At 42.5% G+C, this 13879-nt stretch overlaps 1 protein-coding gene across 2 annotated transcripts in view; it reads right to left on the bottom strand.

Moving 5' to 3' along the window:
- Positions 1 to 13879, bottom strand: part of AK8 (adenylate kinase 8) — a 197794-nt gene that overhangs the window by 157585 nt on the left and 26330 nt on the right. The window lies entirely within an intron of this gene.

Here is a 13879-nt window from a genome sequence, read left to right as displayed (position 1 = left end):
AGCAGGGTTTTGTTTCGCTTCAACCACCTCCTGCCCGGCCTATAATCAAATGACAGCTAAGTGGGAGCACTGTTACTCTGGGTAGATGTCATATGACATCCTCCCAGTTGCATGCTTTGTGCCGCCCTATGGGCCATGTAGCAGCACAATCTGTCACCCGCTGTGTCGGCCAGACACAGCAGATGACAGCTCAGTGTACTAGGCTGGCCCTGGTACCATGTGATCACTGTGACCAATCAGCAATCATATGTCAAATGTACACAATGAATGGCTTTCATTCATAGCCATTCATTGTGTACTATTGTGATCTCTGTGATTGGTCACAGTTATCACATGGTACAGACAGGACCAATCACAGCACACCTGTACCAAGTGATAGCTGGGACCAATCACAGTTATCACAATTGTACATAATGGCACATGATTGGATGCCATTCATAAAAATGATTGCTTATAATGGCTTATAGTGTCAAAAAATCCTGAGCATCTCATTTTTTAATTTTTTTAACTTTATTTTCTTCACTTTCCAAAAAATTGTGACAAAAAAATGGCAACTTCAACAAACTCACCATGCCTTTTACTAAATACCTTGGGCTGTCTACTTTCCAAAAAGAGGTCACTTGGGGGGTATTTGTACTGTCTTGGCATTTTAGGGCATCAAGAAATTAGGTAGGCAGTCAGTACATCAGGATTGATCAATTTTTAAATATCTATACCATAGTTTGTAGACTCTATAACTTTTATATAGAATAAATCCTATGCACTTATTTAGGGTAGGTACACCAATGAGATGGATCAGAATACGTTTTGGCCTAAATATTAGATACTTCAAGAGTCTGTGCAAGCAGATGGGACATACAAGGGGAATAATGAGATTTAGAATAGTATTGTTAAACTACCCTGCTCCAAACTTGGAGCTATGGTTTAAATTGACACTACATTATTATAGAACAGCACAGTTCTCTGTTATCCCAATGATGAAGGTTTTAGTGTTGAAATGATATACTGTTGTATATGTGCTTCTGTGCTCAGACAGCACTGCTATACCTGTATGCTTAATGTGTTACTAAACCCCAGATCCTGCATTCCCTATATCTGGTCTCCCACAGTACCCAGAACATGGAAATGTAATTATTTTAGTAAATATAAACTGCTAAATACTTTTTCTTATCAGCAGTATATAGCAGGCTTGTGATTTCTATCAGTGTCCTGCTGAGCTCTGGTTAATCTTGTAGGAGGAGTTTTCATTCTGCTCTAACTGTCCTATTAGGCTGCATGACCCCTGATCCTCTGTCTGGACAGTGCTGATTGGCCCTGTGCTGATCGCATACACTGTCCCAAAGAAAAGAAAAAATTCTCTAGCAATACACACCAAACTAAGCATGTGCAGAGTGACTCCTAGAGCTCTGTACTATCAGCAGATGGATTGGGGACAGTAGAAGAAGGGGAGGATCAGAGAAGACAGGATCAAACAGCCTTTTTACTGAGGCTGGAGGATTAACACTTTCGGTTCCACAGTGAGTATAATAAGCATGTTTTACTGCATATACAGACTGATTTTACTGCTATGGGTTTAGTAACACTTTAAAGCTAAAGTTTAGTTAAAAAAAATCAGCACAGAGGACATTACTTGCTATCAATATGATGTGTCCCTTGTGCTGCTGGCTCCTGCATTCCTTGAAATCTTCCTCCTCTCATGCCCCTCTACTCCAGTGTCTCAAACTTCCTGTGCAGTGAGGATTATTAAGAGCTGAGATAGGTATTCATCAAGTTTTTCCAACCATGCTTGACCTTTCCACCACTATCCTCCATTCATAGAAAACGTACTATAGCTTCCATCAATGAAAAGCAATCAAATGGAGGGAGGGACCTTTCAATAAATTGCTTGTCCTCCATTCATCGATCGTGTTTCATTCATAGCAGCTATAGTACAGCTCCTACGAATGGAGGAGAGGGGAGGAAAGGGCAGGAATAGTTGGGCCATAATAATGGCCATATACTGTATATGTCTATACTAATAGGCCATACATGGAGGAGTGGAATCTGACCGATACTTGGAAGATGCAATATCTCTTTTTCCATCAGGTAACCTCATATTCTGATCAATCAAAATGCAGTCAATTTTATAACCAAATGATCTTGGTGCTGCTGATTGATGGAAAACAATCGACAATTTTCCATCCTGGCCGACTGACTAGATTCAATTTAACCACCTCATTACCGTACCATAGTAGAAAGATGGCTACAGTGCAGTTCTGGGAGGGCATCTATAGACATCATCCCAGAAAGTGCCTCCCGTGCACCCCCTGGGGAGAGAAACAGGTGTGGTCTGTGACCGCTAAGTCCTTCTGGACACAGCTGATCAAAGATCAAGGTAAAGGGTTAATCACAGCACCCTTAACCATGTGATCAGCTGTGTCCAATCACAGCTGACCCCATGTTAACAAACGCCAGTGTTCTGCATTTCCTTTCCTCACATGCTGTCACTCTGCGAGGAAAGGAGAGCCCATTACCGTTAATCCTGACAGAATACATTTCCACTGATAATCAGGGCACGGATCATCAGTGCCCTAATTATCAGTGCAGCCCCATCAGTGCAGCTTACCAGTTTTGCTTATCGGTGCCCATCAGTACAGCTTTTTAGGGCCCATCAGTGCGGCCTCACCAGTGCCCATCAGTGCAGCCTCGCCAGTGCCCATCAGTGCGGCCTCGCCAGTGCCCATCAGTGCGGCCTCGCCAGTGCCCATCAGTGCGGCCTCGCCAGTGCCCATCAGTGACATCTCGCCAGTGCCCATCAGTGCCACCTCACCAGTGCCCATCAATGCGGCCTTACCAGTGCCCATCAGTGCCGTCTCGCCAGTGCCCATCAGTGCCGCCTCATCATAAACCATCAGAGACCATCAGTGCGGCCTCGTCAGTGCCCATCAGTGCAGCCTCACCAGCGCACATCAGTAATGAAGAAAAATTACATATTTGCAAAATTTTAAAACAGAAACTAAGAAACTTCTTTTTTTACAAAAAAAATTTGGTCTTTTTCCATTTGTTTAGCAAAAAATGTAAAACATCATTGATTAAATATCACCTAAGGAAATCTCTATCTGTTGAAAAAAAAAATATTGTAATTTCATATGGGTACGGCATTACAAGGCTGTGCAATTGTCGTTCAAAGTGCTACAGCGCTGAAAGCTGAAAATAAGCCTGGGCAGGAAAGGGGGTGAAAGTGCCCAGTACTGAAGTGGTTAAATTGAGTCTATATCAATTGGAAGAGAAGTTATGTCTAATCGATTTGTTTTCCAATTGCACATCAATCAGATAATAAAATCGAATTGTGTATGGTCACCATAACTTACACCAAACTCTTCCACAAGCTAACTTCCTTACAGCCTTGTTGGCATACAAGGAAACATAGGGTGGACTTTTGTAGTACTGGAGTCATAGTTACAGATGTGGGTTTAAAAAAACCCTTCCAAAACCCGCTAAAACCTTCATAAGGGCAAAAACACAAGAGCATTACATAAGACATCTGTAAAGCTTCGAAAAGCAACTGTTGAAGATTCAGAAAACTGTTAACTGTCTTTTTCTGGCAACATGAAAAGTGGAATAATCTAAAGATGAACAACCACTGCAAAGTTTTTCGAGCTTCTAAAATACTTTTGCCAGATCATGACATAAAGGGATTTTCGCCTTTATAAAAACTTGATCTCCTTACTTAGAAGTGCTTAGCACTGATTGGCCTACAGGCTTCACAGCACTGGAGGCTACCCTTTATTAAACTCATGGTTTCTCACCACCCGACGCAGCGCACCTTGAATTTCCAACTGTGCGTGTTGGAATAATTTATTAACATAGCCATGAAAGAGTGCTCTGTTGCCAAGATTAATCAACTTCTGCAAAGCACATCAAAGGAAATCAAGAAACCTCTCCATCCACAGATCCTTTTGAGGTTTAACGAGGAAGGAGATTTAAAATTCAAAAGAGAATCCTCAAGGTATTGGATCTTTTATGCGCTGCATTTTTTTGGACAAACGTTTGATAAAAAAAAGGAAACACTCTATTATATGCTTCGTATCATGCTTTAATATTGCCCCGGGCTACTGTAAATGTTCAGTTTGTACTAAATCGGCTTTTTTTTTTCAGCGGCATTTATTGGATGGAGATGAAGGAGGCAGTGGACAAGTATGAACGATTTAATTCACAGTACAATTAAAAATATATTCAGGCTTCATTTTAGAAATTGCAGGAAATATAACTGTATTAAAACAAATGTGGCCCAGTTGTTAGCACAGAAGGGGTCCTTTTAAGCCTTCTCTGAAGATACTTGCGCCGTATATGAACTGCGTTATCAAATATCTGCTTTGATTATTAAAGGCTGGAATGCGATACAAACGTTCACACTAAGGCTGCCCATAGACGATCCGATTTTTTTTTCCTTCCACCATGGCTGGAAGGAAAGAAAATTGCTCGATTCGCCCATCAACACATTCAGTGTTGATGGGGGGATGTCTCCTACAATGTTGTTGTGTTCTGCTGCTGATGAGAGGGGGGAAGATGGGCGTGGGGAGCCTTCCTGGCTGGCAGGATACGATTACTGGTAGCGGCAGTAATTGTGTGTGCAAAATCCAACAGGCTGGATGTACATGAGTCGATCGACAGATCAGCTTGGGTACAATCAGCCTGCCTATACTTGGATGGAATCTCAGCCAATCCCTGTTGAACCGCCAAAATTTTGATCCATGTATGGATCGCATTTGCCCTTGCGCCTGGAGGTCGATAAGCTACAAAGGTAGTGGACAGGGGTGTACACATGCCAAGACTGTGATCCTTCCCACAATCACATTCAGCAGGCAAAACAACCCACCAAATGTGACCCATTCAACTGAATGGGGCAGCGCACCAACTGCTCCAAATTGCACATGTTTACAACACAGTGGGGTTAAAAACAGGCAGTGAGGAGGTGACATAACATCTCCCTACCACCTGCCAAATGCCTTCTGAAGAGCGATCCAAGGCAGTTAGCTCTTTAGAGGGTGACACCAGTGTAAACAAGCCCTTTTAAGCCATTGTGATGGAGAGGGAGGGGGGAGCCTGTCCCACATATCTGCTAGATGATATAATCAATGTCGAACAGGGATACTAAGCATATCAATCAGCTCACTGAACAGCTTAAAGGTTAGGTGTACTATTCTAACCACCATGCCCCCATTATTAATTTGATCTGTGTACATGTAGCAGCTCTCCCTCTGTCTTCTAAAATGTCACTTATGTGCCCAACGTGCACAGTGCATCATAAACTGCCATTTATTTTAAATAAATACTTCTTTCCATCTATTTCATACTTTGTTGCATCTCAGTGCTTTTGATCGCCTGTAGTCTCTTTGCTGCCACATCCTGTTTCCATGCACTCCAGCACTGGTTGCATGATATTTCTCAGAACAGGTTTCCTGGTAGTAACAACAGTAGACCATGCCTGCATAAAGTGTAATTAAACAGCCACTTGCTGCGCATATAGGCTCTATTTAATTCTCTGCAGTACTACAACATGGTTGTGATTCATAGCTCTTTCAGTCTTTGATTCATCCAACCCAGTGAAAACAATGCACTCCCCGTGAGGCTGATATCTTATCTGAGCAGTGTTCACAGGGAGGTAAAATGTGGCTGATCCAAATACAGATCTCATTTAGTGGTTTAAGTGGAACCAAACGCTAGAAGTGGTGTTCAAAAAAGGTAAGTCAGAGAGTAAAGGACTAGTCACCAGTAATGCCTGTGGTCTCCCTGCAGCTGATCGTTCCCCCATTACTGATTTACCATTACTTATTCTACGCTGTGTCTCTTTGAAGGCAGCAATCCATGGAAAGAAATACGGCTTTGGGTCCTTCTTGTTAGAACTGCCCTCCTGATGACCGATGGTCTGATGACTGATGGGGAAATGTATTCAAGAAGCAGAAGTTCATAAAGCACAGATCCACAGAATGAATGAAGAAAAAGCAGGGAGGTGCATGCAGTACAGATTCCTCTCCAGCAAGCACCACAGTGGTGGCATCACCAAATCTTACTCCAAATATTGTAATACTAGCAGCCACCAGCAGGGGTCCCTTTTATACTACTGATATACAGCAATTAGGCTGTAGGCATAGGCACATGCAGATGCACACTGTTATTCAGGGCAGTTTTATCATGCAGGCTCCCCTGGACACTACCCACAGGAGCCCCAGGTGCATGGGATGCCCCTGCAGTCAACCCCCCCTCCCAGCAGGGGGAATCACATGTGGACAGAGCAGGTGATCAGTGTGCTGGAGGGGGGAAATAACTCAAAACAATCTTCTGCTTTGCTCTCACTGCAGCAACTGAAAGCCGGCATCTCCTTCTCCTTCCTGCTGGCTTTCAGCTGCTGCAGGGAGAGCTACAAAAGATCAGTACTCATCACTCACTGGGTTCATTCATAACTGAAGCATAGTAAACTGTGTTTACTATGCTTCAGTTTATGAATGAACAGGAGCCTCTGTTTCCTGTTCATTCATCTGCAGTGTAGATGAGGCTGCAGGTAGGATCTGGGGAATCTGTTTCCTCAGTCCATTTCTCTGTCTCAGAAGTGAGACTTCAAGATTCTGTTTAAACTCCCTGACATCTCATCAAAGACCCCCAACAGCGTTGTAAAAAAAATTCAAAAAAGTATTTAAAAAAATTGTCAAAATCAGTCTAAAATTTCAACTCAGACTATAAAGCCACACCCAAGATGTAATGTATTATAATTTAGCCACACCCACCATTTGCTGTAGCACGCTACGTGCACTGCAGGTCACCATCTTCCTGGTGGGGCCCCAGTGCATTACTTTGTCCAGGGGCCCATGATGCTATTAAGATGGCACTACTGCTATTACAAAAGCTATTTTTTTGGGGTACTGTTTAGGCAAAATTAATATTTCAAGATGTTCCCTATATTGTAGCCAATCTTCACTGTTTGAGGTCGAGTCCATTTTACCCCATAAAACCCAACATTACCCCTGACCCTTACGTTTATCTAACCCTACACACAGGGGTGGACTAACCATTCGAGCACTTGGGCACTGCCCGAGGGCCCAGGGTCAGTAGGGGGCCCCATAAGATGCTCCTGGTATCTTTCTTTGTCTTTTTCCAAGGCTTTTTTGGGTGTGGGCGAGGACACAGGGGGCCCATGATCCCCTATTGCCGGGGGCCCCATGAGTTGTCAGTCCGCCCCTGCCTACACATTAAATGTTAAAATGTTATTTGTACCAAAACCAAACAACACTGAATTCTGTGGCAGCCTGCTACATGTGCTCCCTTGGATTGGTAGTTGATATATGATAATATATGACAATAAAGTTTCCAAGATTCAAAATGTATACAAAAGTTATATGTTATGAGATGTAACTTTATTTATTAAATCAAGCACCCCTCTTTAATGGGATCTTCATCTTCTAAGGAATGCTTTTGTCCTGGTTTCTTGCTAAGAAAGCTAACATGGATGCCTCCTTCGGGAATGCTCATGATAAATATTCAAGCATTTCAAGTGGCATATCAAATAAAATGGTGGTGGAGAAACAACACATTGTTTAGAGCTAATTAAGCCTCATTTTTCTTGCATGTTTTGTTTTATTTATTTATTAATTTGCATCCGTTCACCAGAGAGTGTTTTCAAAATAGATTTGAGGGTTTTTTTTTTGTTTTGCGCTCAGGGAATTGTACTCTTTGTTTATGCACATACTACTTACTCCCAGACATTCCATTCCAGATTTACAGGAAATAAAAGAAATATATGAGGGTGAGTAATATGCTGAACGTAGCACAGACTCATTATTTCTATGTGGCCTTCATTTATAAAAGTGTCTGATAATTACAAGCAATGTTCCTGATCTCCAGGTTTACTTCTCATTGCCCAAATGGAAATAATGAGAACCCCTGGTGGTTGGAAGCGCTCGTTATGGGGAGATTTTTCGACCTAAGATTGTGCCTTCTTTCCTTTTGTATAGAGTAAAGCAGCCTTTACCTCAACCAGGCTTCTCTGGAAGCTTGGAGGTTCCTCAGAAGTTGATGGGATTCCATTAGCTATGAGCAATGGCTAATGCATCTCTCACCTGATGGTGCCAGCATATTTCTGGCACCAATGTCACTCAGCAGATTGAGCAGCATAGGACCAGTGAAGCCTCTCCTCTCATATCTCAGGTAAGTATCCACAGGAACAAATGACCTATTTATTTGTCTGTAGGGGGTATTCTTACTACTGTCCATCCGTGTAAAGGTCCACTAAACTAAACCTGGAGATCAGGAACATTGCTTGTAATTATCAGACACTTTTATAAACGAAGGCCACATAGAAATAATGAGTCTGTGCAACGTTCAGCATATTACCCAATGCAAGGAGCCACTTCTCCACTAAACACCAATGTAGGGGGACCCCACTCTCACTGACAACCAATATAAGTGGACCATTCTCCCACTGATGACCAGTATAAGGGGACCCTTCTTCCACTGACTACTAGTATAAAGAGGCCCTACCCTTACTGACTACCAATATAAAGGGGCCTTCCTCCAAATCTAAGGGCAGAGGAGTGTTAATGATCAGCTCTGGGTGTCAAATATGCTAAGTATACAACACCAGTTTTCTGCATAATTCAGCCCTATACTTCCCTTTATTCGGCCCTTGGGGCACTGTTCCTCCCGCTGATACAACACATCATTCCTCCCACTGACACCAATGATGAGGCACTATTCCTCCCACTGAAACCTACGATGGGGGCACTATTCCTCCCACTGACACCAACGATGGGGGGCACTATTCCATCAATTGACAAAAATGGGGCACTGTTCCTTCTATTGACACTAACAATGGAGCACTATTCCTTCCAATGACACCTGCAATTGAGAACTATTCCTCCCACTGACACCAACAGTGAGGTACTATACCTGTCAGGGTAAGGAAGCTTCGCGTCGGTGCACATCTATGAGCCAACGCTGGGTACCTATCGGCCATGCCGGTGCGCTTACGTGACAATACCTCTCACTGACACCAATGATAGGTGTACTATTCCTCCCACTGAAAACAACAATGGGGCACTGTTCCTCCCATTGACACCAACAACTGGGTACTACTCCTTCCACTTACACCAACAATAGGGCACTATTCCTCCCACTGATATCAATGATGGATCACTATTCCTCCCACTGACACCAACAATGAAGCACTGTTCCTCTCACTAACAAAAACAATGAGGCACTATTCCTCCCACGGACGCCAACAAAAGGGGTACTATTCCTTCCCCTAATAGCAAAGATGGGGCACTGTTCGACCCCTCTAAAGTCTGAAGAACAGTAAACTGGCCCTTTGTTAAAAGTTTGAAGGCCCCCTGACTACCTTTCTTATCTACAAGCTGGCTGGAAAAAGACTGGAACGGGAAACGAAGCATACAGAGGTTTCCAGAGCCCTAGCCACTGGTAAGGAGAGCCCACCTTCTATCATGGCCAATCAAAGGTGATACACATTTCAACAATTCATAAATGCACAGACTGTTGCTCTTATTCATCTTTTAATAAGCAGCAGTAATACCCTTAGTCAGTATGCTAGTTCTCTCCTGTGTTCATATGCTGCAGAGCCTATTCCCAGGGGCTGAACCATGCTATATGACCAAATACTAGCAGAACCTTACTTCCAGAAAGCTTTTCAGCCCTTTTATTACTTTATTTATCAACGCCAGAAAAAATGTTAATGAAAGCTCAACTCCGGATAAATATCATTTTTTCCATGCAGTGGGGCTATGCCTGCACTGCACAAGTTAACTGCTCGTGGTTTTCTAGGGGAGAGAACGAAGATATACTTACCTGATCCTCCAATCCTCCCAGCACAATACCGGTCCAGCACCTCCGCACTCCAGTGTTATTGAGTTTTGGACTGTTCCTGACATCCTAAAGCCCAGAGCAGGCTCCATAGACCAGGAACAGTCCACTGCTGGACCGTGTAGGGGGGGCAGGCACCGTTTTCTGGTGAATCAAAGGATCGGGTGAGTATTAGCTTGCTCCTCACACTTAGACAAAACAAGCAGTTGACTAGTGTCCACACAGCCCAACTCCATGGGAAAACTTGTGTCCGGAGTAGGGCTTTAATTGATTAACTAGGCTAATATTAGCAATCGAGCATAGGTCCATTAAAGAGACGCCAATGGATAGTTGTAATGATCTGAAGCTCCACTTCTGAATTTCATATTAGTGTAGACTTTCTGCTTCAGGATTATTTAATTTATGATTATTTACTTGTATTCCCTCCCTGACAGAGTAAAAGTTTTAGGCTAAATTTTACATCAAAAGTGAGAGAAAACAACAGGCTTCTTTGCTAACAGTTTTACCCTCCTGCAGTTATTAGCAGGCAGGAGACAGGTCAGCCTCCACAAGGACCTTCAGCCTGACACTAGGGAGAGAATACAGATAAATAACTGTGCACATAGCTTTCCTTTGAATGGAAGGCCTCCTGGACCTAACAACCTAATAAAATGTTCCTAGTAAGCGTTATAAAAAACCCTCTCCAACTGCATACACAGCAACACTTTACATCGTGTAGAAAGTGCTTCTCCAGGCACAGCATGATCTTGGAGAGTGGGCATTGATTTATTTGTTTCATATATTGATAGATGATTTATTTTATATATATCAGCACCACTCTCCCAGTGGATTCCAACATGGTGGCACCCATACTATAGATGCACCACTTTCTGGTCCATTGAGGAAACCTTTTGCCTGTGGGACCATTGTCTTTCAGGTACTCTCAACATTTCATGGTCATCAGAAGGGGTGCTCTTAAGATCCAAGATGATCTTCAGATGTCCAATGATTGGAACAACCAGGTGATAAAGATGTAAAGATTGCGCACTCACCAGATACGCAATCTTTATGCGCATTTGTATATCAAAATCACTGGACCACTGATGTCATCACATTAGGTCTGGTCAGATCTGGTCATGTGGCTCCTGCTGCCTGGCACTCGGATAGATGCGGCTACTCTGTGGATCTGGCTGGTTTTCACCAGAGCTCAAATAAACAGAGAAGGCCACATAGTGTGATATCCTTGAGGTACTTTATTAAGTATATAGGCACAGGATAACAGAAGCAACTCATATAAAAATATTACTGACCCAGGTGTAAACAAAGATGGCCGCCGGGGCCCCTCGTGGCGCCGGCGGCGTGGCGTCCAACCTGCTGTAGCCTTCTCTGACGCGTTTCGAGCGAAGGCTCGTATTCATAGGGGTGCAGCTTACAGTAGTGGACGCTACTGACACTGTTTAAATACGGAAGACAGCGCATGCGCAGTATGCCGTGCGCCATCTTCCTTGTGCCGTTTGTCTCCGCGACAGGCGCCATTTTGTTGTGGCCCAACCTGACGGCGCATGCGCAAACGCCATTATCGGGTACACGGAGATCAACAGCAACAACAATGCTAAGACCACCAGGAACAGATGAAAACAATATTATAGCAATCTGAATCCACTATGTATGATCATAGATGGATATTATTAATATGAACATAATCAAATATGAATCATTAGTAAACCCATCCAAACTGATGTAAATGACTCATGTATACCATGATGTCGATTACCATAATTCATCATAAAATACTGAATGTGAATATTAATCACAAGGAAATAAGAATACCTAAAAGATAGTAATAAAAATGATAAAAAATGTTAAAAAATGCACCTGGTGATCGTGCATATAGGAATCAAAAGATATATAAATTGATATCAACAATATGTAATATGGAAAATTCTGAAAGCGGATCCAGTGCTGACTAAAATTGTAATGGCAGAAGGAAAAAGAGAGTTGATATGCACGATCACCAGGTGCATTTTTTAACATTTTTTATCATTTTTATTACTATCTTTTAGGTATTCTTATTTCCTTGTGATTAATATTCACATTCAGTATTTTATGATGAATTATGGTAATCGACATCATGGTATACATGAGTCATTTACATCAGTTTGGATGGGTTTACTAATGATTCATATTTGATTATGTTCATATTAATAATATCCATCTATGATCATACATAGTGGATTCAGATTGCTATAATATTGTTTTCATCTGTTCCTGGTGGTCTTAGCATTGTTGTTGCTGTTGATCTCCGTGTACCCGATAATGGCGTTTGCGCATGCGCCGTCAGGTTGGGCCACAACAAAATGGCGCCTGTCGCGGAGACAAACGGCACAAGGAAGATGGCGCACGGCATACTGCGCATGCGCTGTCTTCCGTATTTAAACAGTGTCAGTAGCGTCCACTACTGTAAGCTGCACCCCTATGAATACGAGCCTTCGCTCGAAACGCGTCAGAGAAGGCTACAGCAGGTTGGACGCGACACGCCGCCGGCGCCACGAGGGGACCCGGCGGCCATCTTTGTTTACACCTGGGTCAGTAATATTTTTATATGAGTTGCTTCTGTTATCCTGTGCCTATATACTTAATAAAGTACCTCAAGGATATCACACTATGTGGCCTTCTCTGTTTATTTGAGCTCTGGTGAAAACCAGCCAGATCCACAGAGTAGCCGCATCTATCCGAGTGCCAGGCAGCAGGAGCCACATGACCAGATCTGACCAGACCTAATGTGCTGACATCAGTGGTCCAGTGATTTTGATATACAAATGCGCATAAAGATTGCGTATCTGGTGAGTGCGCAATCTTTACATCTTTATCACCTGGTTGTTCCAATCATTGGACATCTGAAGATCATCTTGGATCTTAAGAGCACCCCTTCTTTGGACTCTTTTTATTATTTTTACACCTGAGTGTCACTTTATAGCCACCATTGAGTGGCTTTTTCTCATTTGCACTAAGTCACTATTTACTATTTGTATTTTATGAGTATCTGTCATTTTATATAGCGCTGCACCCCCCTTATTTGAATATTTTCAGAAGGTTATATATGGTGCCTTTTTTGGTGTACAGCTGCTGTGTTCTTTGTCCAAGCGCTCACTATATTCCATTTTATTGAATATTTCATGGTCATCGGTCAGCAGTTTAGATATCAGTAATGTGGGCACATTGTTGTTTTTTAAATGTAGATTCAGATTCCTGACTGGATCTCATCAAGATACTTTTATATATAAAGCATACTGATATCATATCAATGATATTGAAGGTCAATGATTGCTATTTGACCGCTCTACATGCTTGTTCGATTGCTATGTTTGAGGCAGTATGGAACCCATGGGATGTCTTTATTTCTTCTCAACCTGCCCAAAATGTACGGTTTTAACTGCTTCTTCACTGTTATTTTGTGACATTATATGTTCTGTACCCTTGCAGATTTCTACCATCGATGTGCTTCTTTCTCTTGTTTCTCTTTCAAATGTGATGTATGTATATACATGTGAAAATCAATAAAAACTGTTAAGTATAAAAAAAAAGAAGATCAATGATTGCACACATACAAATATCCCACAGAAGCAGAAGTAAAGCACTCCTCCCCCCTCCCCCTGTCACCTCCATCCCATAGCTATCCCTCCAGAGTAGGGGAAAGATGAAACCCCCTTTTTTGCTGTTTGTGACATGTTGGTGGTATTTCCCTTTATTTCCTGTTCTGGAGACACAAAAAGAAGTGAAACCAAATATGTCCATAGTGAAGATTCACTAGTAGACTGTTGTCACTGGAAGATTTCTTCTCACCTCCTGTTCCAGTGACAACTATGCATCCAGCAATTGCTCATGATTTTGTATCCTTGTGAAAGTGGTGACAAATAATGAGGGTGAATCTCCCCAGTGGGGAAACAACAATAAAAAACTGACAGGGGTTCTAACAATTTTCAAATCTACTGTATATAAAAAATTAGCTACAGATACACTTTAAAGCGGTTGAAAACCTCAGACATGAATT

Source organism: Staurois parvus, unplaced genomic scaffold, assembly GCF_062004578.1.
Source record: "Staurois parvus isolate SC_StPar_1 unplaced genomic scaffold, SC_StPar_1.0 ptg000154l, whole genome shotgun sequence".
NCBI classification, from domain to species: Eukaryota; Metazoa; Chordata; class Amphibia; order Anura; family Ranidae; genus Staurois; species Staurois parvus.
The sequence above is the reverse complement of the archived record's forward strand: the minus strand, read 5'-3'. Positions and strand labels throughout refer to the sequence as shown.